Source organism: Eubalaena glacialis, chromosome 20, assembly GCF_028564815.1.
Source record: "Eubalaena glacialis isolate mEubGla1 chromosome 20, mEubGla1.1.hap2.+ XY, whole genome shotgun sequence".
NCBI classification, from domain to species: Eukaryota; Metazoa; Chordata; class Mammalia; order Artiodactyla; family Balaenidae; genus Eubalaena; species Eubalaena glacialis.
Window position 1 is genome coordinate 23,391,145 of NC_083735.1, and position 27,357 is coordinate 23,418,501.

General features: G+C 40.5%; 1 pseudogene; it reads right to left on the reverse strand.

Moving 5' to 3' along the window:
- Positions 1-2,701: 2,701 nt before the first annotated feature.
- On the reverse strand, positions 2,702-27,279 carry LOC133081270 (uncharacterized; annotated as a pseudogene).
- Between the last annotated feature and the right edge of the window lie 78 nt (positions 27,280-27,357).

Sequence of the window (27,357 nt, forward strand, 5' to 3'; positions counted from 1 at the left end):
ATGATAGTAACTCAATCAATAGTCTCTTCTGAACTGGAGTTTAAAGAGTATGGGACAGAGGTCCCTCCAACCTCCTGGAAGTACCTGGCAGGAGGGCCCTGATCGGGGGCAGCGATCGCTGTAGCGATCTTGCTCCCTTTATCAGATAATTGTGATAGTGTGTTGGGGTAAAAAATGCCCTTCCAATGTCTGCCATGTTTGCTTGTAAGAGTCATTGTGTTCGGGCTTCTCCTACTTGAAGGATCACATCCAGTTCAGCTCAGAAACAAAAGCTGAAATCAATGCTCCAAGGAGGCTATAAGTGCTCCAACTGTAGAGGCCACATAAAATGACATGGGGCCATTCAGAGTGTGGGGATTTGATTCTGCCTGTCAACAGTTCTGCAGATGTATTTACCTTTGTGCTGCCCGGCCCTGGACTGTGTTTCCCTTGGGCCACATTCAGGATCAACTTGTCTTCCTCTGCTGACAGAACAGTATTCTTTTCCCTGGTCATGCTGCTCCTGAGGTGCTGGAGCTCACTTATTTAAGAGCATTTTTAAAAACCACATTCTTTTTTATTGCTTTCTGTTTCAAATCTACTTGACACTCACTTTTCTTTCTCACTCAAAATGCCTGATTTTTTTTTTATCTATAGCCCCTTGTAAATGAGAAAAGAAAATAAACGTTGGAACTAGTTAAAGATATGAATGTTGAAGTATTTGTGGAGAAGTATGCTGATATTTGCAATTTACTTTGAAATGCAACAAAAAACTGAGATAGGTTGATAGATGGATAGAAGGGTAGATGGGTACCTGATAAAATAAGTAGAGTAAAATGTTAATGGTAGAATGTAAGTGGTAGGTATACGATGTTCATTGTAAAATTCTTGCAATGTTGGTTGATAGATGGATAGAAGGGTAGATGGGTACCTGATAAAATAAGTAGAGTAAAATGTTAATGGTAGAATGTAGGTGGTAGGTATATGATGTTCATTGTAAAATTCTTGCAATGTTGCTATAAATTTGAAATTTTCATAAAACGTTGAAAAAAATAAATGTTGGAATATTTAGAAAAAAATAATTTCTTCATATGAATTATGCCAATGCTTGAGTCAAGACTCAAAAACTTGGACCAACATATGAGAATCAGTCTGCTTGGAGTACTAATTATGAGTAACCCTATTACCAAGGAGCCTAATTAGATTCAAATATTTTATTCCATCATCATGGTTATGAAATTCCTTTAAACAGCAAGTACTAAATGAAGTGTTCTAGGATCAGCATAATTTATTCTTATTTTTCTCTTTCATCCCGTTGGCTCTCAGGTGGCCAGAATTGGATTTTCCATAATCCTTGGTCACACTCTCATTATTGGCCCATGCTTGACCCATTTCTGTTTATTCATTATTTAGTCATTTGTATTAAACACCTGTAAACCCACCACCCAAAATAAAAGCCAGAGCCTTGAAAACCCATATCCGACTACATGGTCTCCCCAGCCCATTCCACACCACCCTGAATTCCATGGCCATCATTCCCTGCTTTCATATGTGTATGTGTTCTTTGTATATCCATATAGTCCTTTAAAAATATTTTTTAAATTGTTTTTAACTTTGTAAAAAGGGTATATTCATTTTGACCAGTCTTCGTTTTTCCCACTTAATATTATTTGCAGAGATTTATCCATACTGTTGCGAAATTGCTGTGGTTCATTTGTTTGATTACTATATAATATTCCATTATGTGACTCTACCATTTATTTGTTCCCTTCAGTTATAGACATTCGGTCCCAGGTTTTAATGTTACGAACATTCTTATATGTATCCCCTGCTATATATGTGCAGGAATGTATCTTGGCTATTTGTCTATGAGTAGAATTGCTAGGTATTAGGGCATAAAAAGGTTCGACTTTAGGAGATAATATCAAACTGTTTTCCAAAGTGATTGCACCAATTTGCACTCCTCTCGCCTACATTAATATGGTCTCTGTCCTTGGACAACATTCAATCCAGTGGAATATAGGAAAATATAGTGAAATGATTTAATATTACACATACATAAATGGAGTGAATAATGGAGTAAAAGCTTTAAGATATGTCTTTTAGTGATGAGGAAGAAGTGATAAATGGATTTGTCTCCCCCTCAATTGCTACTCATTGGAGTTACATCTAGATAGATGTTTGCATTTCTCTCCTTCCACTCCTGTTTTCTTAGTTTTGAAATTGTTTGTTCTATGTGAGTCTCTTGGGTTCCTCTTCATCTTAGAGGCTGTGGAAATGTTTTACCCTTTTATTCTTTGGCAAAACTGGAAGCCCCTTCCTACAATTTTTTTCTTCAGCATCAAAAAGCATTAGCCCCCCATTCCCACCTCTTCCAATAGCTGTTGGTCCTTCTTTCTCTGTCAGTTTTCCTCTGTCCAATGAGTGACTTTGTGTTTGGATGTCAGAGGTGCCCAATTCATTTACTTTGTTATTCAGCATCTGGAGCGCTTACTTGGGCCTCTGGGTTTGTTAAAAACACTCCCTGCTGGTCACAAATTTGTGTGATTCATTTTATAGCTAATCCAAGTACAGTCAGGCTGTTAGTGTCCTACTGGTGTCCAATCTGTCTAATATCTGGACAGCCAACCCTGAAAATGGATGGTCTCGGGCAGCAGTTGTGATAGGCCCGTGACCACACCCCACCACCCCTACTAAGAGCTTTCAACATTTATTCTGCATATCAATTCACCCGGACAGCAGAGAAATCCGCCACCTCTGCGGCAGGTGGGAGGGTCACCTCAGGTTCCTGGGAGCCGGTGTTCAGTACGCTGCTCTGCCTGCCCGTGGGTCTCCTACACCGAGGCGGCCTCATCAGACAGCGAGTTTCATTATGCGCTGTCCACTGGGGACTCTCCTAAAAGCAATACATTCATTTCACTGTGCTAGTCTCTGGACTATTAAAGCATTTTAGTCCTGTTTCTCCTTTAAGCTCCAAGGAGCCAAATATTCACTCTGACAAATGCTATTCATTACAAAGTTAAGATGACTTTGACTCTGTTTCTCTCCCATATAATACAATGAAGACGCTTTGTCCTGGATTCATCTACAGCCTGACAGTATTAGGAATAAAAACATGCCAAGGCAGGCAGTCTGTTCTCCAAAATGGACTGAAATTACCTCTAGCTAGCTATGCCTTGCTTAGATAAAGAGTAGCTGAAAAAAAATGGTTTTCTGCTCATTTTTAATATCCTGACCGATATATTGCTTAAGGGTGGATGATCAGAAAAAAAAAATAAAGTAGAAAAATGAAACATCACTGGAATATAAAAAAGATCAAATCCCTTTCACTCCTCTTTAATCCACAGATATTTTCTCCTGCCTTTTCTCCCCAGGCTGAGAGTTAGCAAATAAATGGGGGAATTTGGTGGAGTTATAGAATATCTCCAGACCTGGATACAAGGAAGATCTTAGAAAGATCTTGCTGATTGATTGATTTGAGCAGAAGTTATAGCTATATTTGATTTATCATCGAAGTCCAGCTGTGGGTCCAAATCATGCTTCTAACACATACCAGCATCGGGTAAACTTTTTAACCTCTGGTATGGGGGCCTCTTTCCTCATCTATCAAATGCGAGAAATAGTACTTCCATTATAGATTTATTGTGAGGACTACATGAAATAACATATGCAAATCTCCTAACCCAGCACTTAACATATACAGTAAGAAAAATTGAATATTTATTTCCTTTTCTTTTTCCTCCCTCTTCTGTAGAGAGCTAAAGAGAGAGGCAGGAGAGGGCAAGAAGAAGAACACAGAGGTAGATTGTTGTTGAGTCTCAGAGAGAAAGCTCTGTCCCACAAATCTGACTTCAGAGAATGTGATCTCTCTTCTGTCTACACTGACAGCATTAAACCAAATAACCACAGAAAATGTGATCACTGTGTTTGATGCAGGAATGAGGTTGCAGATATTTCAGATAAAAGCTGCTAGAGGAATTTCTTTGTAGTCAGAAGTTGGAGGAGAGCTTTGCAGCCCAAGAGACCAAGCTTGCTCTGGTTTTATGTGTAACCGATCATCCTTCCCTCTTTATGTGTCCTGGGCTTTATAGCTGTGTTTTGGGTACCAACTTCCGGTCTAGTTTCATCTTAATCCTCCCCTTCATTTCCTTTCTCTTTCACCCACGAATCTTCTTGATTTCCTTGCTTATTTTCTGCATTGTTGTATGCTAGGTACTGTTGCAAACCACCTTGTACCCTATCTGATGACTTTGTTGATTAATTAAAACTTGGCTCTCCTGCTTTTCTCCCCACAGCTCTGCAACAGGCTTTTCCTTTGCACGCCTGATGGGAACAGTGGAGGCTTGTCTGCTCTAACAGCTAATGTCCGGCCTCAGGAACAAAGGGAGTCTCTGTTGCTTCCACAGCTGTGGCCAGCCCCATCCCAGAATAAGGAGAGATTTGGGCTGAACTTTCCAGAACACTGGAAAAAGCCCCCCATCCGCCAAGAAAATAACAGCCAAGTCATTCATCCTCTCACTTGTCTGTCCAATTAGAGACATTGCTTTATAAATAATTATTTTTCTAAAAATGTTTCCATCCACTCTCTTTTAGTAGAGTAACTTTAAAATACCTGATATTGTCAACTCTGAGGAGTTCCTTGGAGAGTATGCAGGATCCATCAGGATAGGAAAAACTATGTTTTAATGCCTTCTTTTTTTTAAAAAAAGAAAAAGCCTTCTTAAACCCTGGAATTACTTTTGAAGGACACCATTAGAATACCATGATGGAGGGAGGGAAGGAGAATAAGGATACATAAGAGTTTTTCCAATTAAAGTTGTATATTTGTGCCTCAATATGTTCAAATAGTTCATCAATTTTTTTTTATAGTTTATTTATTTATTTATTTATTTTTGGCTGCGTTGGGTCTTCGTTGCTGCGTGCGGGCTTTCTCTAGTTGTGGCGAGCGGGGGCTACTCTTTATTGTGGTGCGCGGGCTTCTCCTTGCGGTGGCTTCTCTTGTTGCGGAGCACAGGCTCTAGGCATGCACAGGCTTCATTAGTTGCAGCACATGAGCTCAGTAGCTGCGGCATGCAGGCCCTAGAGTATGCAGGCTTCAGTAGTTGTGGCTCTCAGGCTCAGTAGTTGTGGTTCGCGGGCTCTAGAGCACAGGCTCAGTAGTTGGCGGCGCACAGGCTTAGTTGATCCGTGGCACGTGGGATCTTCCCGGACCAGGGATTGAACCCATGCCCCCTGCATTGGCAGGCAGATTCTTAACCACTGCGCCACCAGGGAAGTCCCAGTCCATCAATTATTAACTGACTGGGAAAGTTTGCTACACCAAAACATACAACACCAGAAGGCATTCACCAAAACAGGTTCTATTTATTGAACGTTGTTTACTATCTCTTGGCAGCTCTGTCTTTTGGGATGTTGTTTGGAAGTCTCCCTAAGGTATACACTGTCGAGGGGAGAGATCTTTGTTTGGATTTTTCAAATAAAAGACTGGCAGACACCCAAAGGCAAGTATGCAAACTTCAGATCCTTAGAGAGATCAAAGCAAGGTATTCAGCAGCAAATCCACCTATGTTGAGTCCCTTCAATTTGTTGAATCAGTTCAGGACTCTGATTTAGTGGTGAGGATTAGACCTGTAATGCTGTGGTGCGTTATGATGAAATTCAGAGCTTAACATACTGTGAGTGTGAATCGAAGAATAGATATGAGTAGAGAAGAAAATTCATGGTATTTAAGATGTGAGTTGGTGTTGTCCATTCTTGGCAGCATGTTGAACATTTCTTTTTATCCTAAAATCCTTTAGTTTGTTATTCTAAAAGGTAGAAGGAGTTGAGAAAGAACGAGAAATATAGGAGATTTTATTCTGTATATCTGAGAGGTTTCTTTTAGCACATGCAAATATAAAGACCTGGCTTTCAAAAACATGCACAATTGTGTAGCCTTTTAGGTGTGAAATTATGAATTTATTAGGTCTTTTCATTGATTTCTTTTTGAGATGAGCATTTTGTTGAAGCCTCACTTTCAAAGGAATAAAGAATGAAACAATAGGATGAAGAAAAGAGGTTGGGAAAAACAGATCTGCTGAGATCTCAAGAGTGACTGGACATGGCCTTGACTTTGCAATGCAGTCTCAGAGATGACCACAAATCTTGGTGTGTTAAAGATCACAGGGCAAAGCAGCCATTCCAATTAATTACCTGGGCACGTGCCCAGGGCACAACAATCTAATGCATGACCGAGTCTAGAGGGGGGCTACTTTGGTGGCCGTTTCCACCAAAGTAACCTAGAACCCCAGATGTCGACTCCTATCTCAGGCTAGAGGCATGTGGAGGAGTCTGGGGGTACCCTATGTGCAGGTACAGAAGGCAAAGATGGGCAGATTCTTGGTGGTTATATCCACCAGCATCTTTTGCATTCCCTCACCACCAACTTCCCTCACAACTTGGGTGAAGGTCCATGTAGGACTCTTGGGGCACTGAATGCTACATTGCACAGGGAACAGCGCTAGCCAAGCAATTGGATGACTTTTTCTATATTAACCTTCACTTCTTGGAGACACAAATAAAAGTCCAAGGAGGTGAAAGTACTCATCTACGTCCACCTGAAGCAAGGCAGTGGCCAGGAATTTACTAAAACCTATGAACTACAGATTCCAGGCCCAGGGTTAAGCATTCAAAAAGGCTGGTTTCTCTCAGTAGAGCAGTACCTTAGAGTGAACAATCCCATAATGTAGGATCATACAATTTTTATTCTAACATATAGAGGCATAAATGGGAAATATTTCTAAGTTTTTTTAAAAAAGAAAAAAAACACATGAAAGCATCTAAAGCTATTTTTTTTAATTTCACAAATCCAGAGTATAATGATTGTTTTATTACAATATTTCATCACTTGCTTTTCCAAGAAACATCATCCAACTTAACCTCAGGGTACCTGAAAGAGGCACAGAGTCCCGGCTCTGTCTAGAACAGTTGAGGAACTGGGGTTCTGTCCTCCTTTGGTGACAATTGCAGAGGATATATTCTTGCTATGTCATCTGAAGATTTATATCCCAAAAATAAGGGGGGAGGGATAGTTAGGGAGCTTGGGATGACAAGTACACCCTGCTATATTAAAAATGGATAACCAACAAGGACCTACTGTATAACACAGAGAACTCTGCTCAATATTATGTAACAACCTAAATGGGAAAAGAATAGATACATGTATATGTATAACTGAATCACTTTGCTGCACACCTGAAACTAACACAACATCGTTAATCGACTGAACTCTAATATAAAATAAAAAGTTATAAAATTTTTAAAAATTAAAAAAAAAACATTGCAATGTACTTGATTAATAGCAACCATGTTCTACAATAATGTTCAGATGCACTGGCTCTATGCCATCCCCAACACAGAATGACAAAATGGAGATAATGTGATATAGCCATCTCCCTCTCCTACCTTATTCCTCATTATATCAAAGCAGTGCCATTTTTCTCTGAACAACAGACCTAAGAAAGACATACTTTTCTTTTATACTTCCCCAAGGAGCAAATTTCACGAGAAAGAGTTACATCCACCAAGAGCAATTTGTGTACCGAAAGTGTTCAGAAATGCTCAGCCTGCAGAACCATCATTAGCATTCGATCACACACTTTGTTCCTGACAAGCACTCCTTGGCCCTACAAAAGGTAGTAATTGTAGTTCTTCTTTATCTACTTTAAATTAACTTATCCTTGGGGGTCATAGGACTGCCAGGTTAGCAGTCCCAGAATCTAACATCATAATTGTACTAAACTATAGCCTTACAAGTCTTCCTTAACAATCACTTTTTAAAAAAAAATAGTGATTCTTTCCAAATCCTGGAGTTTAGAAAATAGGCAATGAGGGACACAGCCAACCTAGACCTAGAGGTTGATTCCTAAATTATACAAGACAGGACAATTCAATTCTTTGTATCTATTGTATACTTGTTATACATATTTATCTGTAGAATAAACAGATATTTACAAAGTACGATTAAGGTACATTATTCTGAGTGATCTGAATTAAAGAAAATACCTAAAACCACACTCTTCCCTTGAATTTGCTAATCTTGGTTGATTTTAACCCATTGTGTCTTTTTTCCTGCGTCTAGTTCAGAAATGTATTTAATGATGTTAATAACAGGGTGCAACCTGAAGTAAACAAAAATGAACCTTATGGAGATTTGAGAGATCCAGTTGATGCCATGACAGCTCCGAGCCTGGGCTTCCCACTACTTGAAGCAACTCTCAAGCAAGAAATCATTGCACTCTGCCCTCTCTGCTAAAACCACGTTCCAGTGGGAGCAGGAGAATGGGTCCAGCTGGTAGGGGTCCAGGCAGGAAGACCAGGATCCATGGGTGCTGGTATCCACATACTTGACTGAGTTCCTAAAACATTGGCCCAACAGGTCAAATCCAAGAAATCGCAGAGTAAAGCACTTCTCTTGGGGCTTTGGGAAAACCAAACACAGAAAAACGATTCATGGTTACAATCAAAGCCCATTATAGAGTCCAGGAACAATTACAGGAATTAGAGGATGTGTTGAGCAGAAAGAATGGCCATTTATTGGGTCAGACTGTACTCACAGGAGAAAGACGAGCAAAGTTGAGAGGACGCTGAATGAGCCCAAAGTCAGAACAGAGAGATCCAAGCTGGTCAGAGTCAGCGGCCTGCTGGTCTGGTGAGTACCCAGGGAGCAGTCACTTTCTGAAGTGACAGCTTCAAACCCTGGCCTTAGTTGACCTTATTTTTAAATGCCTTCCACCCTAGTAGGCTGAGAAGCTGCAAGCGTCCTCCCAGTATTTGGTGACTCTAAAGAAAGCTGTGTGGCACCTCCCTGGTGGTGCAGTGGTTAAGAATCCGCCTGCCAATGCAGGGGACACGGGTTCGAGCCCTGGTCCGGGAAGATCCCACATGCCGCAGAGTAACTAAGCCTGTGCGCCACAACTACTGAGCCTGTGCTCTACAGCCCGCGAGCCACAACTACTCTACTGAAGCCCGCGTGCCTAGAGCTCATGCTCTGCAACGAGAAGCCTGCGCACTGCAACGAACAGTAGCCCCCTCTCGCCGCAACTAGAGAAAGCCTGCGCACAGCAACGAAGACTCAACGCAGCCAAAAAAAAAAAAAAAAAAAAGCTGTGTAGGGATGAATGTTACTTTAAACATTTGTGTCCCCAGGGTTGAGCACTGTGTGGAGATCAGAGGAGGGACTCAATAAATATTTGTGGAAGGCGGGGAGGTAAGGAAGGGGTGAACAGGCCAGATTCAAGTACCATTAACAAACCATTCAAAACAAGTCCGGCGTCCAATGCTGCGTCGGGAAAGGACAGAAAGAGCCATAGTCGAGCTCCTAGCTGTGGGATAGTAATCATCAGAAACGGGGTTGTGACTGGGGAGGTGGGTGGTGGAACTCTCCACTCACAAAGAAGGGCTGAGGTGCAAGATGGAAACTCCAGTGTAGAGAGAACGAGGGATACATCCTGCTTCCAAGGAACTGGAAAATTAATTACGACCTTAACCACCAACACACAGGAAGGAGGAGAGATCAGGGTACCAGGGTAGGGAGGCATTGAGGATAGCAGGACTAATAACCCCAAGCCCTGACTAGGATATTCCCCTAACCAGGGTCATTGTTAGTCCTGGAATAAAGATGAACCTGCACGAGGGGCTCCGTACTCTTCACAGAAAATGTTCAAGGTCCAGCAGACATGGAAACCTAACAGATTATTGCACGTCTTTCTGGTGGTTAGTTATGAGTTATTCATTCTGCCCCCTGGGTAGCTGGGGAGATAGGGTAAGTCCTCTTTGGTTTGGTAAAAGATCTGCCTCTCGCATTCATTTTTTTAAAGAGAGGAAGGACAAAGGACATTGATGAATTGTTACCTGGAGAAATAAGGTGGTGGGAAAGTTCATCCATAAGTACAGTTCTTTTAGGAAAGTGTGATGGAAGGAAACAGGATGACCTTTAAGGGTGAGGCATGATGTTCCAATTCAACAATATCCTATCAATCCAGTCCCTGGCTGTATATTTCAGCTCCCGTGTGGGGTCATTTGCCCCCTCCTAGCATCCTCTGCTATTTCCATCTTAGTACACTCTGTACATTCTTTACAACTGCCAGGTTATTTTATTTCTGTCTCTAAAACTATAAACTCCAAGGGAATAGGTACAATGTGTATTTTTTTCATCTTTGTATCCCCAGAATCCAGTTCTGTGCCTGCAATGCTCAATAAATAACAGTTGGATGGATGAATGAATGAGTGAATGAATAAATATCAAGAATTTATATCCAATTTCAACAATAGGGAAGAGAACATTTTAGAGACAAGAGATGCAGGGATAGTGTTGCTTCTAAGTTTCTGCTAAGAGGGCTCCTGAGGGCTGCAGTGTAGCAACATATAATCTCTCTCAACAAAGAATTTGGGGCTGGAAGTCCAAAACTTACAAGAAAAGAATGGATGACAAGAAGTATGCAATAACTTAACAGTAATTTCTAGGTCACTTGCAAATGATTAGCGTTAATAATTACAAGCTTTTATTGGGCCCTTTCTATTTTCAGAGTGCTTTGCAATCATTAATTTGTTATTTCTCACAACATCGCTATGAGGTAGATCATCGGTATTATCGCATTACAGAAGCACTAAGGATGTCGAGTTGGATTTAATTGACCCAGGAATGTAGCTATTCTTAGTAGTTCATTTGCCCCTCTGCTTTCTGTTCTTAAAAATCTATTGAGGCTGCCTAGAGGGTGATACTGCTGAAGTGCAATTTAGAAAGAAACATTGCAGACAACCACAGAGAATCACAGGAGCAGAGTAGGTACTAAATTTCTGAAAGGTAAGAGGTGTCAGAGAGAAGCTTCAATGTAGTCTAGAAGGGCATGCACTACCTTCCGATCATTCTCTAAAAACCTCCTTTTCGCCTAAGGTGACTGCCATCTTGAAAATACAGATTTAATTTAGCATGCATAGGTTTGAAAGCAATTCATACGATTTGGCCTCACAATGTTAAGCCAGGTTTCCTATCAGTGATAGGGCTGAGTCCCGGGATGAAATTGTTTTGTTTCTATGGGAACTACATGTGATTAGATGTTCACTCCAAGGACTAAAACAAATAGAGTCAAATGCTGGAAATAGTATTGCCCAAGAAGGCTGATGAATCTGTAAAGCAGCACTTCAATCATTGGAACGATATTCAAGGAGAGTGCTTTACCTGCCTGTCTATGGGATATTTTTCCTTTCCCTCTCCATTGCCTGGCTTTCCATTTGTCCACCTGTGGAGGCTTCTCAACCAGCACTGAAATTGTTCTTGTTGTGGGCTGAATTGTGTCACTTAAAAAAGCTATGTTGGGGGCTTCCCTGGTGGCGCAGTGGTTGAGAATCTGCCTGCCAATGCAGGGGACACGGGTTCGAGCCCTGGTCTGGGAGGATCCCACATGCCGCGGAGCAACTGGGCCCGTGAGCCACAACTGCTGAGCCTGCGCGTCTGGAGCCTGTGCTCCGCAACGGGAGGCCGCGATAGTGAGAGGCCCGCGCACCGCGATGAAGAGTGGCCCCCGCTTGCCGCGGCTGGAGAGGGCCCTCGCACAGAAACGAAGACCCAACACAGCTAAAAATAAATAAATAATTAAAATCCCTAAAAAAAAAAAAAAAAAAAAAAAAAAAGCTATGTTGGAGTCCTAACCCCCAGTCCCTCAGATTATGACATTTGGAAACAGGGTCTTTGTAATGGTAATCAAGTTAAAATGAGGTGATTAGGGTGGACCCTAATCCAATATGACTGGTGTCCTTACAAAAAAAGGGGAAATTTGAATACAGAGACAGACATGCAAAGAGGGAAGAAGGCCATGTGAAGACAGAAGATTGGAGTGATGCATCTACAAGCCAAGAAACACCAAAGATTGCCAGCAAACCAAACCACCAGAGGCTAGGAAGAGACAGGGAGGGAACATATCCCTATAGGTTTCAGAGGGTGCACAATCCTGCCAAGGTCTTGATTTCGGACGTCCAGCCTCCAGAACTGTGAGACAATAAATGTCTATTTTTCTAAGTCACCTAGTTTGTGGTACTTTGTCAAGGCAGGCCTAGGAAACTAATGCAGTTCTATTGATAGATTAATCTCGAAAGGAGATGAAAAATGACATACTGTCCAAGGCCACTGCCCAGTATTCAATTCTTCTTTGTATAAGTCACTTCCTACTATATAGTAAGTTGGGTGCATGAGAGATGAACTCTACCATCCAGACCATTGGGCACCATTTCGAGTTGTTCCATTAACAGTTATAATTATGGCCACAGCTCTACATCATAGAGGCTGCCCTCTAAAAAAATAAGGTTTTCATACTTAGTTTCTTCGGGGATCCTCATTTGAAAACTCATGGTTTTGGTTCCACAAAAGACAATGAGGAGAAAGGCAAATGGTATAATGCAACCTATCACCACTATAGAGAAAGTGTTTTAAATGCATATCTTCCTAGTATCCATCACAAACAATTTTTTAAAACACAGTAAATCACATTCAAATAACGTAGAAGAAAAGAAATAACAGAAAGGGGAGATGAATGAAATAGAAAATATAAAACAAAGAAAATCAACAACGTCAAAAGTTGGTTCTTTGAAAAGACATTTAAATGTGATAGATATTGAGCACAACTGATAAGAAAAAGAGAGATAAGACACAAATTGTGAATATTGGAAATAGAAAAGGGACATTACTATGGATTAAATAGATGCTAAAAACTGTTAAGATATTGTGAATAACATGTCAACAAATTGACAATTTAGACAAAATGTACAAAGAAAAACACAATTTAATAACAGAAAGATAAATTTAAAATTTTAAACGTATATCTATTAAATAAATTGAATACTCAGTTTAAAACTCTCTTACAAGGAAAACACCAGGATAGGCTAGGCTAGATGGCCTTGCTAGTTAAGTTCATCCAAACATATTTAAGGATGGAGTAACAACAGTCTTAACAAAATCTTTCATAGCACGTAAGGGCAGAAGCCCTTTCCTACTCATTTTATGAGGCCAGCATAACTTAACAATGACATTACAAGAAAGAAAAACTACAGGATGATATCTCTCATGAGCATTGATGCTAAAATCCTAAACAATATGCTAGCCAAGACCTCTTACAGAAAACTGTAAGGCACTTTTACAAAATTTAAAGCGGTCCCAAATAAATGAATAAACCATATGCACCAATTTAAAAATTTGATATTATAAAAACAGAAATTCCCACACAAATAGATATATAGATTCAATGAAATACCAATCAAATCCCAGAAGTTTTATTTCTGTGAAAATTGACAAATTGACTCTAAAATTTAGAGGAATAAAGGAATAGCCAAGACAACCTTGAAGAACAAAGCTGGAGGACTTACACTACTAAATACCAAGACACTATAAAGCTGTAGTAATTAAGACAATGTGGTATTGGCCCAAGGAAAGGTAAATAGACTGATGGAAGGAATACAGAATCCAGAAATCGACAAACAGCAAATACAGCAACTTGATTTATGACAAAGGTGACACTGCAGTACAACAGAGGAAAAGATGGATTTTTCAATAAATGGGGTCAATTGGATTCCATACGGAAAACCATACTGTTATTCCTGCCTCACATCATATTAAAAAAATCAAGTCTAGATGATTTCAGATTTAAATATAAAAGGCAAAACAATAATGCTTCTAGCTGGGAGAATATCTTCACAAATGGAGCAAGCAGATTTTTCAACAGGACACAAAAAACACTGACCATAAAGAAAAAAAAAATGAACATGCTGGACTTCAGTAAAATTAAGAACTTGTGCCCATCAAAAAATAACATTGAAAGTGAAAAGGCAAGACACAAAATGGGATAAATATACATGTGTATGTGTATAAAATTTCCTGTATCTAGGATGTAAAACTCGGTATATATAAATAACTCCTAAAATCAATAGGAAAAAAGTGAGCAAAGGACTTGAATATACACTTCATAAAAAACAAAAATCAAAATGGCCAATAAACATATAAAAAGTTTCTCAACATCAACAGTCACCAGGGAACACATATTAAAACCACAATGAGATAGCACTACCCATTCACCAAAATGGTTAACATGAAAAAGGACTGCATAACCAAGTATTGGTGAGGATGTGGACAAACACTCATTTATTGCTGCTGGGAATATAAATTAGCACAACAACCTCAGTAAACTGTTTGCAGTATCTACTAAAGCTAAGGATACACATACCCCATGGCCAAGTAATCCTACTCCTAGGTTCACATCCAACTGTAATACACACAAGCAGCTACCAAAACACATATACAAGAATGTCGAGATTAGCGCTATTCCTAATAGCCCCAAAATGAAAACAACCTCACGTCCATCAAAATAAAATGGATAAATCGGAACACAATACAACAATGAGAATAAACCAACTATTGTTACATATGCTAACACAGATAAACCTCATAAATCTATGTTGAACAAAAGAAGCTAGATACAAAAGAGAACATACCTTTATGTAGAGTTGAAGTCTGGAAAAACTAATCACAAGTGATAGAAGGTAGTGGGCAGGGAGTGAGTGGGAGAGGGTCTGCAGAGACTAATAGGGGTGCTGGTGATGGTCTGTCTCTTCATTTGAATGATGGTAAGTTTGTTTAGAAAATTAATCAAGCTATACACTTAAGGTTTGTGTACTTATTTGTTTGCATATTTCAATACAAAGTTTCCTTGAAAAAAATGCATCTTACTGATAGTGGATCTTACAAAACCACAGAACTTTAAAATCTGATAAATTCTTAGATTTAAGGGTCAAAGGGGAATGACTGACTCACCCTTGATAGGGAGGTGGCTAGAAATGAGGCTGGGAGAATAAATTCAGGCCACACTGTGACGTTCTCTCAATGCAATGCCAAGGACTTGAGAGTTTATTCAGTGGAATGCGGAGAGCGAGTTGGGACTCAGTGACGCAATATGACTAGATTCATGTTTATAGAAACAAATCTTATACCAAGATATGAAATAAATTGAAAATGGGGAGGGGAGAGAAGATCCAGGGAAACTAGGTAAGACACTGTCAAAATAATGAGGAAAAAAATGAAAGCCTGAGATGGAGAAGAAGTAAAACGTATGTTTTCCCCCTGCCCATCCATGTCTGCCCTTTATCTGGACCTACCGAGTAAACAAGTACAGATTCTGAAAACACTGGTTATGCCTGGAAAGTTGCCGTCTCTCCATCCCAGGAGCATCTTCATGTTGATGGCTTGCAGGAGAGGGGCGATTCCCCGGAGTAGCTGCTGTCAGACCATTTTTATTCTGACGAGTTCTTGGGTGCTAGTTCTTGTCATGCTTCACAGCTCAAGGCACTTTCAAGCATGGCATTTCCTGGGAAGTTAAAAGAGAAAGTTATGTTATCCAGTGAAAAATCACAGGACCGAAACTGCAAGTAGCACAGATCTGAGGACTACAAAAGTGGATCAGTGTTTTTTGACACTAACTTCTTTACTTGGGTAACGCAGTCTGAGGTTTAAGATAGATTGGAAAGGTTTTCTGGTCTCTTTGATGGATCTTTGTGCATGTATACCTTGTTGATAAACTGGGGGGAAAGGGTATTTCTGGGGTCCACAGGGCTGGAGGAACACTCTTGTTACATTTAAAACCATAAACAAGCTATGGCATTCCCTATGCTTTTTTCCCTGTTACTGTATAGATAGATACATAGATACATACATAGAGATAGAGATATATAGAGAGATTTTAAGGAATTTGCTCACACGATCATGGAAAGGCTGGCGAGTCAAAAATCTGCAGGGTGGGCCAGTAGGCTAGACACCCAGGAAGATAACCATCACAATCTGAACACCTGCTTTCCTTCTGGGAGTCTGGACATATGGTACATGCCAGGCAGAGGTTGCGTTTGTGACCAGCTCCCAATAAAAACCTTGGGCATGGAGTCTCTAATGAGCTCCCCTGGTAGACAGCATTTCGCAAGTGTCTTTTTTGTTTGTTTGTTTTTTTATACTGCAGGTTCTTATTAGTCATCAATTTTATACACATCAGTGTATACATGTCAATCCCAATCGCCCAATTCAGCACACCACCATCCCCACCCTGCCGCGGTTTTCCCCCCTTGGTGTCCATACGTTTGTTCTCTATATCTGTGTCTCAACTTCTGCCCTGCAAACCGGTTCATCTGTACCATTTTTCTAGGTTCCACATACGTGCGTTAATATACGATATTTGTTTTTCTCTTTCTGACTTACTTCATTCTGTATGACAGTCTCTAGATCCATCCACGTCTCAAAAAATGACCCAATTTCATTACTTTTTATGGCTGAGTAATATTCCATTGTATATATGTACCACAACTTCTTTATCCATTCGTCTGTCGATGGGCATTTAGGTTGCTTCCATGACCTGGCTATTGTAAATAGTGCTGCAATGAACATTGGGGTGCATGTGTCTTTTTGAATTATGGTTTTCTCTGGGTATATGCCCAGGAGTGGGATTGCTGGATCATATGGTAATTCTATTTTTAGTTTTTTAAGGAACCTCCATACTGTTTTCCATAGTGTCTGTATCAATTTACATTCCCACCAACAGTGCAAGAGGGTTCCCTTTTCTCCTCGCAAGTGTCTTCACAACTTGTTGTTGGGGGAATTAAGCACATCCTGTGCAACTCCACTGGGAGAGGACCCTTGGAAGATTGCTTTCCCCCAGACTTTATCCCATATTCCTTTTCCCTTTGCTGATTTGGCTTTGCATCCTTTTGCTGTAATAAGTCATAGTTGTGAGTATGACTAGATATTGAGTTCTGTGAGCCTTCCTAGTGAATCATTAAACCTGGGGGTGGTCTTGGGGATCCCCCAACCCAGGGTATTACAAGAGCCCATCTTATTCCCTTTCTCCCTTGAACTACATGGAAAGGTGTAACACAAGTAAATCACATAGTGTATCAAAAGAACATTATAATGTATAACATAAAAACAGCTCAAGAGGAACTAGTGATTATATAGTACTTGGGGAATAAGAAGTGCTACAAAAATGCTAAGTAACGATAATAAGACAAATTATACTTTTCCACTAATTGCAAAGGACATTACCACAGATTTTCACAGAAAACAAACTTAATTATGTTTGTCCAGCAAGAACTATTATAAATCTTTTAAATAGATCTAGAATATTTTTAGTGAGAAGGATAAGTACAGAGATCCATTAACCAAAGGGAAAAATGTTTAGGGACAATTGAATGAAATTTCAAGCCTAATAGGTTTTGAAATCAATTTATTAGAATTATAAGGAAATATTTCATGTATAATGATCTCTGGGTTTTGCTTAATAGTCATACTAATTAACTTCTCAAATTCAATAAAAGTGTAGGAAATTTACTTATGTTCAGTACTTGACAAAATAAATCATGGTAATTACATATTCACATGGCCAATGATAATTCCTCTAACTCAGTCTAATAAGCAAGAGTTCTTTAAGATAATTATTCTTTAGAAAAAGAAAAAAGAAAAAAACACATGTATAAAATGACTCCTACTTATTAGGAGTTTTGAGCCTTCATGATGATGTATAAACAAGAGTTTCCTAAATCTTCAGGTCAGTAGTAACATCCTTTCAGGTCCAGCTTTAGTAAGATGTGTATTCCCATGACATTATAACACACCCAGGTACGATCTCTAGGGGGTTGAAGGTGTTGGGTGACATAGTAATGGGATTTTTCAATTTCAGGGCTGCCCTGACGTCCACCGTGGCTACATGGGGAACAAGGTAATATATCAGAATCCCAGGAAAGCCATAGATGATGAATTATCAAAAGCCTGATACCTAAGAAGTGATTAAAACCATATACCAAGCAAATTTTATCTGTCTTTTGTACCACAAATAAGGCTGGCATTCCATCTCTTGACATATATAATCTAAAGCAATTCTCAAAGTGTGATTCTCAGATCATCATCACCTGGGAATTTGTTAAGAATGCAAATTATTCAACAACAACAAAAACAAACAACCCAATTCAAAAATAGGCAAAGGACTTGAATAGACATTTCTGATAGACAGATAGATAGGTAGATAGATAGGTAGATAGATATACAGTACATATATGCAAATTGTCGATAAGCACATGAAAAGATACTCAATATCACTAGCTGTAGTGTAAGTGCTTGACTTTCAATTCCCGAGGCATTCATTTCAAAAGACAACCATTCTGAATAAACATATTGCCAGGTGTATAACACAGCAACTAGCAAACCAACCAGATAAGGGACTAGGCTGTCCCCACCCATGAAGGTCTCCTTTTGGAAAGCCCAAGGTAATCAAGATAACAGATTGAGTTATCCCCTTGGGGGACCCCACTTCTCCCTTCTTGTGCTACGATTCCTGCTCTTATCCTTTCAATTAGCCAATAAAGAGTGAACCCAAGAAACTCTTAGACACCTCACTCTCAGACCCTAATAAAGGCAGAGCCCCAGGTCTGAGCTCTCTCTCTCTTTACCCATGACCTCACTGTGACCCTTGGGTGTGCTGTATATCCTCCAGGACTTGTGAGTTAAAAGTATGTTCCTCAGCATTCCCTGACGGTTTTTGCTGAAGTATGTCTGTAAGAGCTGGCCCAGTCGTAAGTAGGGGTCCCAGTGGGGAAATGTCTATGGAGGTCGCTGGGAGTAATGTGTGCCCAGTGGGTGTCGCAGGCATTCCTAACCAAGGGCACTACCATCAGTAGGCTTGGGACCCATGGAACATTAGTCATTAGGGAAATGCAAATCAAAACCACAGTGAAATACCACTTCCCACCCATTAGAATGGAAATGGAAATTATTTTTTAAAAAACAAAATGGAAAACAGCAAGATTTGGTGAGGATGTGGATAAGCTGGAACTCTTGCATGTTGCTGGTGGGAATATAAAATGGGGCAGCCACTCTGGAAAGTGATATGGCAGTTCCTCAAAAAGTTAAACAGAATTACCAAATGATCCAGCAATTCCACTTCTAGTTATATATCCAAAGAAATTGAAAGCAGGAACTCAAACAGATACTTGTACCTCAATGTTCATAGCAGCATTATCCACAGTAGCCAAAAGGTGGGACTGACCCAAATGTCCATCAACAGATGAATGAATAAATAAAATGTGTTCTATACCTACAGTGGAATATTACTTAGCCTTAAAAAGGAATTAAATTCTGATACAAGCTACAACATGTATGAACCTTGAACATATTATGCTAAATGAAATAAGCCAGCCATGAAAGGACAAAGACTGTATAATTCCACTTATATAAGGTGCAAAGCCACAGCTGGAGACATCCAAGACAAACAGACCAGGCCTTCTTAGCATCAAAGGACAGTAAAGTCTGATCTTAACAACATTTCTGAGTTCTCACTCTCCCAGCAGGAAGCAGCAGGCAGGAAGAACTGACTCATTAACAGTCATAAGCACCCCTGGGAGTTCTAGAGAATATTTGGAGAGGAGACACCTAGGGAAAGTCTGGACTTCTTAATCATCTGGCAAGTGAAAGGATATAAATATGGGTATAAATATGTGACCATATTTTATTGTTGCAGATGGGTAAGGCCAAGTCTCTGTGTTACAAAAGGGAAATAATAGTGAGATGTGGTTGTCTGAAAGGTATTTTTTTCAACTATCCTCTTCCATACTTGTTTCCTGTGGTACTTGAATGTAATAAATCATAGTGGGAAAGAGTCTGTGTAGCTGATTCAGTAATATCCTAATATCCTTGGCAATGGAGAAGCCAGGCATTCAAGGAGAGTAAAATAGGAAATAAAATAAGAAGAACACAGATTTTCAAGCCAGACAACTGAGGGTAGTGGATTCTAAGGGGGTTCCATGGGTGCTCCATAGGCTCCATTTCTTAGCAACACTTTGAGAAGCAATGTAGCATGTACTTGATAATGGATGCTATTGATATCATTCTTGTTATATGATGGCAGTAGACCTGTGAAAGAAGTGCATTTAGTAAACTCTTACCTTCTGATTTCTTACATCTGCTTTGATTTCATATGACCAATAAGCACCCTGTGTATTCTCAACAGCGACCAAGGGCCACTGGGTTCCCTATCTTAATCCATGTCTCTGTCACTTTGGAGCACCTCCCCCTCCTCTAATGATGACCACCCTTGGTAGCTGACCTCTTTGGGTCTCCTCCACTTCTCCAAGTCTGAATAGTGATGATTATGAGTTTCCAGTGTTAATCAAGGCTTAAGATATTGTCAGCCAAATCAATAAAAGCTTTGTATAATTAAAGTTGAGCACCTCTTATTTTGCTTGAGAAAAGCTGTAAGGATGCTCTCGCTCTTTAGAAAGGGTTGGCTGACATCTAAAGATTTTCAATAAGTTCAAATTGCCAGAGAGATTTGTTTCTGAGAGGGCCGAAAGAAAAACGATAAAAAGAACTTGAGAGTACTGTATTGGAGAGAATTGTAAAGATAATTACCCACATTAGTCACATTTTATCCATTTTCTTTCTCTGCTTTTTTTCTAAAAAACTAGAAAGGGAATCCAATAAAAACTTTTGTGATAATAGAATAGATCCCTTTATGAAGTGTATGTGCACTTGAGATATAAATCCAAATGGCAGTGCTGTAACTGCCAGCCTATGTTCAAATATTCTGTCCAAGTTAGGTGCTGAGATGACACTTGATAAAGATACAGATCACTGGTGTTCGTAAGAACTTCTCCTCGGGTGCCCTTGGGTTGGCATGGAGCTCTCCCAAGGGAGATTGTGATATGATTCTGGGCACCCTGCTCACAGAGTGAAACCAACTATGCTGCATTCTATCTCCCTCTAGAAGCACAGGGACCCTGGAAGCCCGGGGGCAGCTCCTTGAATGATTTTAATGCCATTAATACCACTCACCATTTATAACGAGATCTTGGTAATCAATGATGGTACTTCATGAATACACAGTGCACCTAACTGGCTGATTGGTATTTGTTGGATATCTGTGAGATTTTCAGTGTTGTACAAAATAACAGAACTACTATTATTGAAGGTGTGATTCCATGAAGCTTTCAACATAGTAGAGTTGTACATATGTGCAACCCAATGCATGTGAGGACCCATATGCAGGGGTGATATTCAAAATATTTAACAACCTATATGGCCCAGCCACCAACTTGTCAGATAGATGTCAGTCAACAACAATCATTGCAGCCCGACTACTGCTTTTTTTGAAAATTATTTTATATTGGAGTATAGTTGATTAACAATGTTGTGTTAGTTTCAGGTGTATAGGAAAGTGATTCAGTCAGCCCTTGGTTCCTGGATTCATGAATCCTGACTATCGGAGAAGCAGCACCATATATTGGATGATGAATTAGAGCATATACAACCTCCCAGAGAACATTGCCCAACACTGCAAGTATTGCCACCTAACTTGCGCTTATATCTGACTCTCTTCAAAAGGCCATTCCACAGTTCTACCAAGCCACCTGTTTTAGGTCGATGGGAAACATGGTAAGACCAGTGAACTCCATGAGCATGGGCCTATTACCACACTTCATTTAGTGTGAAATGAGCTCCTTGATCAGAAGTAATGCTTATACTATGACAGTGGATAAGGCAGTCTGTAAGTCCACAGACAGTAGTTTTGGCAGAAGCATTGCATGCAGGAAAGGCAAATTCATATCTAGTGTATCTATTCCAGTAGGAGCAAAACATTGCCCATTTCCTGATGGAAGTGATCCAGTGTAATCAACCTGCCACCAGGTAGCTGGCTGATCACGTCAGGTTGGTGCCATATTGGGGACTTGGTTTTGGTGTCTGCTGTTGAAAGATTGGGCCCTCAGCAGTGACTATAGCCAGGTCAGCACTGGTGAGTGGAAGTCTATGCTGCTGAGCCCAGGCATGACCTCCATCCCTACCATCATGGCCACGTTGTTCATGGTCCATTGGATGATGACAAGAGGGGCTGGGGGAAAGGCTGACTGGTATCCACGGAACGTGTCGTCCCATCCTCGTGATTATTAAAATCCCACCAGTTGGTGAGTATTGACACAAATATCTTCATGTTTTTTACCCACTTAGAGAGGTCTGTCTATATCTACCTCTTCTCAAGACTTCTTTGTCACTAATTTTCCAATCATATTCCTTCCAAGTCCCTACCTGTCCAGTCAGACCACTGGCTACAGTCCATGAATTGGTATGTAATTGCACATCTGGCCATTTCTTTTTCCAAGCAAAATGGCCAAGCAGGTGCACTCCTCAAAGCTGTGATTAGTAGAAGGATTTCCCTTCGCCACTAAGGAAGGGGTTGCAGTGCTCTTGCATATTGTGGTGCCTGAATATTGTGCAGGACCATCTGTAAATCAGGCACACGTTTTCTCTTCATTAGGGAACTCCCCACAAGGCCATAAATGCGGGCTGGGAGAAAATAATGTAAGAGTGGCAGCCATGGACACTTGCGCCATTTCCTCGTGTAACTTACTCGTGCCTTCAAGGCCTGCTCAAGCCCCATCTCCTATATACCAGCTCCATTTGATTACGGAGTGTGCTGTGCAGGCCCAGCTTTATGGCTCTGTGGGTCAGACAACATTCAGTTCACGATGGGCAGTTCAGGACACATGGTAAATTGGTGAGCCGTGCATAAGCAGCCAGTCTCTCCAAGACCCAGTAGCAAACAAGTCTCTCAAAAGGAGAATAATTATCCACAAAGAATGGCAGGACTTTGCTCCAAAATCCTAAGGGTTTGTGCTGGGATTCACATATAGAGGCTGCCACAGGCTCCGAACAGTGTCCTTATCTGCCACTGCCACTTCAAGCACCATTAGATCTGCTGGCTTGTGTGGCAGAGCAGTTTGCACATCATCGTGGACTTGTTGTAGAGTCTCCTCTTGTTTTGGACCCAATTCCAAACCAGCAGCTTTGGGGGTCACTCAGTAAATAGGCTGGAGTCATACGCTCTGAGGAATATGTCTCCTCCAAAAGCCAAAGAGACCCACCAGGTGTCGTGCCTCTTTTCTGATCGTAGGAGGGCCAGATGCAACAACTTATCTTTCACCTTAGGAGGGATATCTTGTCATGCCCCTTCAGAGGCAGAAGACCCCCGAATTTCGGATTTATTTCCCATCCTCTGACAGGCAAATGTCTTAATAATAAGCCCACAGTCACTACAAACTCTTGCTCACTAGGTCCAATCAGAATACTATCCTCAATGTGATGGGCCAGTGTGATGTCTTATGGAAAAGAAAGGCAATCTAGATCTCTGTGGACTAAATTATCATAGGAAGCTAGGAAGTTGACATGCCCCTGAGGAAGGACAGTGTTAACCCCATCACAGTTCTCTGACTGAATATGATGCTTTGTCTTCTCCTGCTCCTTCCATGTGGTAAATTAACCCCAATCTGCCCCTTAGGGCAGCCTCTCTCTCCTCTTCAGATGAGGGGCTCTTTGGCATTCTCATTGTAGTAGGTTGAATAATGGCTCCCCAGATATTCCCATATCCTAAATCCAGAACCCATGAATGTGACCTTATATGGCAAAAGAGACTTTGTATATATGACTAAATTAGGGATTTTGTGATGGGGAGATTATCCTGGATTATCTGGGTGGGTCTGATGTAATCACAACAGTCCTTCTAAGAGTGAAGCAAGAGGAGTCATAGCGAGACTGACTTGTAACCCCCTCATCTCCAAAGCACATCACTCCAATTTCTGCTTCCATCATGACATCACCTTCTGTCTCTCAAAGAATATTGGCAGCTACTAGAAGCCGAAAAAGTCAAATAAACATTGTGCCCTCAGAGCCCCCAGAAGAAACCAGCACTGTTGACTCCTTGACTTTAGCCCAGTGCCACGGATTGCAAATGTCTCACCCCAGAACCGTAAGAGAATAAATTTGTGTTGTTTTAAGCCACTAAGTTTGTGGAAATTTATGACAGCAGCCGTAGGAAACTAGTACACTCTGCCTAGGGCTTTGAGGTCAGCCTGTGCTATGAATTGTGATTGTGAAAAGTGAGGAGGACATTTTTGTGACTCCACAGTGTCATTCCACCTTCTTCCATTCAACATGAGCCATGCCATTTGGCGAATTGATCCCCGGAGGGGGTCATGATTAGCTCAAGCCCAACTTCCTTAGAGTTGGTTGGTTCAGGAGCACAAGCCCAAGTCAATCAATGAACGGATTTCTCCTGGCAACAGGGATTAATTTAGAAATGGGCATGTGATCCAACTGGGGCCAGTGAGATGCAAGGAGAAACAAAGTCTTTCTTCTCTGCTTTCTATTTCACTAAGAAAGAAGAAGCAATCAAGAGTCTTTCTCAATCTCCCACCATGTATAGCCATGTATTGCTTCTGTGCCCATACACTCTGCCTTTTTGTGATACTAAGGATGAACGGTCAGTTACTGTCCTATAGATTTGACCCCTTTTACCTACTTGAGGATATATTGCCCCAGAAATTCTCCCCTCTATCTACTGCATCATGAATTTCCCCCTCTCTACTAGTTTCTTCTTATCAGCATGAAAATATGCTTTTATTTTTCCCATCTTAAAAACTTCCCTTTTAAGTGACCGATAATGGGTATGAGGTTTCTTTTTGGGTTGCTGGAAATGTTCTAAAATGGATTGTGGCAATGGTTACACAACTCTGAATATACTAAAAACCATTGGTGTGTACACTTCTTTTTAAAAATTCCATCAGTATTTTTATTTATTTATTTATTTAATTTATTTTTGGCTGCGCTGGGTCTTCGTTGCTGCGTGTGGGCTTTCTCTAGTTGCGGTGAGCGGGGGCTACTCTTCGCTGCGGTGCACGGGCTTCTCACTGCAGTGGCTTCTCTTGTGTGGAGCACGGGCTCTAGGCGTGCAGGCTTCAGTAGTTGTGGCATGTGGGCTCAGTAGTTGTGGCGCATGGGCTTAGTTGCTCTGCGACATGTGAGATCTTCCCGGACCAGGGGTCGAACCCATGTCCCCTGCATTGGCAGGTGGATTCTTAACCACTGTGCCACCAGGGAAGTCCCGATGTGTACACTTTAAATGGATGAATCGAATGTATGTGAAGTGTATCTCAATAGAGCTATTATTAAAAAAAGAGGATATTGGCAAATATGATATTCTAAATGTTTGAAATTGGATAGAATAAGTCACAATGATATTTTAACTACTTTAATGGAATATCTGAAAACATTTGCAAACTTATTCTATAAAATGATATAAATAGTACTTATTCATTAATAAAAACATGATAAAATAGAAAACAAATATGAAAATAAAAGTACATCTATAAAAAAAGCCCTTTCTATTTTATTATTAATTTTTTAACTGAAGTATAGTTGATCTACAGTGTTGTGCCAGTCTCTGTGTACAGCAAAGTGACTCAGTTATACACAGAGACATTCTTTTTTTGTATTAAAAAAAAGCCCTCTCTTGACATCACTCCTCCCTCCAGTTGCTACTTTATTTCTCTCCTTCCCTTTGCACTAAAGTTTATTTTAAAAATTGCCTTTACTATTTTTCTTCAATCCCTCTTTTCCCACACACTATTGAACTTACTCCATTCAAGCTATCACCTCAACACTTCAACAAAACTGCTCTTCAGGGTTGTCAGTAACTTCCATGTAGTTAAATCTCATGGTCAGTTCTCAGTCCTGATTTTACTTGTCCTATCAGTCGTATTTGACAGTTTATGATCTCCTTGTTTTCCTTGTTATCAGTCAACTATTGCTGTAAAAGTGCTCTGTAAAAAACCACCCCAAAACTCAGTAGTTTAAGACATGTTTGCTTATTCATCTGTGGGTCACACGAGGGGTTTTTTGATGTAGGCTTAGCTCAACTGGGCTGGGTGGGCTCCAAGCGGCAGGATGGGTTCCAATCTGTTCCATAAGTTTCTAATCTTTCTTGGACCAGCGTGTTAACTAGGTCGTTTCTCTCCTGTTGATGACAGACTGCAAGAGGGCAAGTGCAAACACAGGATGCCTCTAAGGTCCAGACTCAGAACTGGCATGGGCACCTCCACCATCATTCTGTTGGCCAAAAAAATCATGTCTTTGAGCCCAAAATCAAAGGGCTGGTGAATATGCTCTATCTTTAAGGGGAGTATTTACAAAGTCATATGGCAAAGAGCATGGACACAGGGAGGGGTGAAGAACTGAGGTCTCTAATTTGATCTACTATTCTCCTCCTTGAATCACTTCCTTCATTGGTTTCCAGAATATCGCATTCTACTAGTTTTATTCCGTTGCCTGCTCCTTCTCAGCAGTGGAATTGGAATGCCTCAAGGCTCGGTCCCTGGACTTCTTCTCTAGCTATAGTGACTCATTTGGTGATCTCATCTAGTTTTATGGTTTTAGAAATTGTCCATATGCTGATGACTCGCTTGTTTATATCTTCATTCTGACTTCTCCTCTGAACTCCAGACTCATATACCCAACTGTCTACACTTGAATGCCTAATAGCAAGTTTAAACTCAACAAGTCCTAAAACAAACTCCTCATCTTCTCCCTAAACTGTTCCCCAGGTAATAAATGGCAACTCTTTTTTTTTCCCCAGATGCTCAGGTAAACCCTTGGAGTCATTCTTACTTCTTTTCTTGTCACCATCATCTCTTACATTTTAATGGCCTCTTCCACCCTAGAATCTGTTTTCAATACAGCAGTTAGAGTAAGCTTTTAGAAATAGAGGTCAGATAATGCCATTCTTCTGCTCAAAACCCTTCAGTGGCCAACATCTCACTTACAATACAGCTCTGCTATGACTTTATAATACAATCGGATCTTCTGTTATTCTTTGACTCTATTTCTTTTCACCTCCTCATTCGTTCTGCTCCAGCTACATGAACTTCCTTGGTGTTCCTTGAATAAGCCAACTATCTCCTGTCCCAGGGCCTTTGTATTTATTGTTGCCTTCCCCTGGAACGCACTTCCCCCAGATATACCCATGCTTGCTCCTTTAAATTACAACCCTTACCTCCATCACCCTTTTCACCAGCTCTCATTTTTCCTGTAGCATTGTTTATCACCATCTTACAGGCCCTAGGTTTTACCTATATGCTTATTGTCTATGTCTCCTGGGTGGATATATGAGTTTCACAAGAGCAAGAATTTTTGTTTTGTTCACTGCTATATTCTCAGAATGTAGAACTGTGCCTGGCACTTGGTATGCACACAAAAATATTTGATGAATGACCAGATGGATGGATAGATGACATTGAAGAATTTGGTTAACCTGATAAAATCTGCTTCATTCATTGTGGTTGAGCTTAATGATTGCTAAAACTAACCTGACATACCTTAAATGTCTCAATAAAAAGTGACTCACTGATGAGTGTTATTAGCATCGTGGGTATGGATGGAATTACCCAGGAAGTACATACACACAGAGAAAAGAAGAGAGCAAGGGTTCCCTTGTTCTTCCT